Below are 2,613 nucleotides of genomic sequence, written 5' to 3' on the forward strand. Positions count from 1 at the left end.
CTGTGCAAGTCAACTCAACTCCTCACAAAAACAAAACGAGGAGGGTGAACAAGGGTTTGCACAGGCATTTTATGTGAGTCCCTTCACGTAAACATCACAGCATGGGGATAGGGATGGATACCTCAATCCACAAATGGATAAGAGGTACCAGGAGCTTCGTGCTCTGAATGATCTCCTTGCTAACTTCAGAAATGGGTGCCTGTTTGCAGGCACCAAAGAAAGCTGCTCAAGGTGAATTTTTTCTGCTGCGGAAAAGGTGAGCAAAGATTAGGGGAAAGCCACAAGGTCACCAAGATGCTAAAGGAAACAGCCAGAACCTGCAGGGTGGACATGGGGGCAGCCTCAAGTCACCACAGGGGAGTTTGTTCAGGCTGCTGTGGCTGCTGGGATGTTGGTGGATCACGGAGGAGGCCAGCAAAGCAAGGAGAGAGGAGAGCACCAGACTAAGGCACTCAATGACGGGTTCAACTTCTGCGTAATGTTACATTGCACTGGGTCCTTTCTCTTTCTGATCGTGCATGGTATGTTCTTCAACAGTTTCTCTGTTTGTGTAGGCATAGGAACCAAGAATGAATTTCTAAGAGAAGGCTGGGATTTCCAACACGATCACTTGGCTCTAGGAGCTGGAACTGCACTGCTCATGATTGATAGAAATATTTTGGTTTAGAACATTAGCTTCTCCAGACTACAGGAGGAAAAGCCAAAAAAATAGGATCAAACAGAACATTATGGATTTCTTAAAGCACAGCACTTGTCCAGCCTCACTTCCCCTGCTAGTATGCTGTCTGCAAGTGTAATCTGCAATTTTTAGCATTTTGTCCTGATCACAGTTAGATTTTTTTTTTTCCCTCAAAAATATCCATATAGGGAAGAAAAAAAAAGCAAACCCAAAACATTTTAGCAGCAACACACACTCGCAAACACAACTTATACCAGTTTGGATCTATTTTTTTTTTTTTTTTTTTTTTTCCCCCCAGTGTTAGCTTGAATACTTTGGCTCAATTTCCATACATCCTCTGCCAGTTTAATTTTCACCTTCACTTTAAGGAGATTTATTTCTCATTTCCTGCAACATGCTGTTTTAGACTACCAAAGCCCACTGTCAGACATCTACATATGCCCAGTGTGTCTGCAGCAAACACCAAGGTAGAGACCTAAACCACTCTACCAGAAGTATCCCACATGACTGAGCATCATTCTCCTTCCCTTACAGTCTGGCCTGGACCATGGAGTAGCTCTGCAACCTTCAGTGGGACTATTTCATGGCAAATTCCCACTCAGTTTGGGCAGGTGTCCTGCACAAGCACTATTTGCCATAAATAAGCCCCCTCCTCTCTCTGAATTTGGAAGAGGCAGGCATTACCAACAGCATGAAAGATCCTAATTTTCTCAGGATGCTTGCATGGAAGAAACCCCTTTTGGATTGCATCTCCTCTACTCTTCACAGAAAAAAGGAAATTTGGTCCTAATGAGCTCTTCCCAAGTCTCATTTGGCATTGTTATGGGAACTGGGGGAAAATAAGGTCTTTGTAGGGGATGCTCCCTGCTGAGACATTACCTGTCCTCAGAGGGGCTGGTGGAGACTTTCCATGGGGATATCCTTGTGTGTTCCCAAGAATCACAAGAACCTATCTGATTGGAGAGGAGATCCTCATCTTAACTCTATAAAGTTGCAAACATCCACGTGGAAAGTCTGCCAAGGAGCATAGCTCCTTCCAGCACCCGTTCTTTGGGGTTTCTCAAGGAAGACATGAGCTGGCTGTTTCAGGTGCTGCCTGAGGCTACTGGGAAGAGCTCTGACAAGGGTGAAAGAGGCTACGGCTGGAATTTCAATGCATGGCTCCAGGAACTTGGATGCAGCACAAACATCCCAAAGATTTTCAATGGATTTTATTTTGTTTAATAAAAAACACCAACCAAGCTTGCATGTATATCTTATATATATAAATATATACAGTATATATAAAACAAATGCATCTGGACAATGCCTTTCCCTGTGGCGCAAACTGTAAGGCACAGAAAGGAGTGTCCTAACAGTCCTATTCTTGGCACTACAGAGCGGCCCCCCCACTGCTCCCCCCATCCCACGCTCACACCCCCACACTGGCTTTTCTCTCCTCTTTGGCTTTTTGAGGCAGCAGTGCTGGGAATACTCAAGAAAGCAATGACGTGCTGCGAAGCCCAAGGACGTCTTCCTCGTGTCTCAGACTGGTCCAGGCAACCTGGGCAAGACAACCCCCTCCTGTTGCACTAATGGGCTTCTCACGGACTAATGGTAATGGTGCTGCCTCTGTGGCATGAGGGAACAGAGGGATGAAGGGTCAGGTAGATACAATAGAAAGCGGTGACCAAACAACTTCTTCTAGGGTGAGCTGGGGCAGGGGAGAGAGGAGCAAGCTTTGCATCTCAGCATGATGGTGGGTGGGATACGTCCGTGGGCTGAGATTGGCAGAGGTTTCTTTTTGCAGTCCCGTACAAAAATGGAACCAACAAGGGTGAGACCGTCCTTTACTGAAGAAGCTCGTAGTATATTGAGCAGAAGCAATAACAAGAAAAGAAAACGGTGGCATTATCCCAAAAGGAAAGAGGAACCTTGTCATTCATGAGCGGTTC

Source organism: Merops nubicus, unplaced genomic scaffold (genome assembly GCF_000691845.1).
Source record: "Merops nubicus isolate BGI_N331 unplaced genomic scaffold, ASM69184v1 scaffold20451, whole genome shotgun sequence".
Classification (NCBI taxonomy): domain Eukaryota; kingdom Metazoa; phylum Chordata; class Aves; order Coraciiformes; family Meropidae; genus Merops; species Merops nubicus.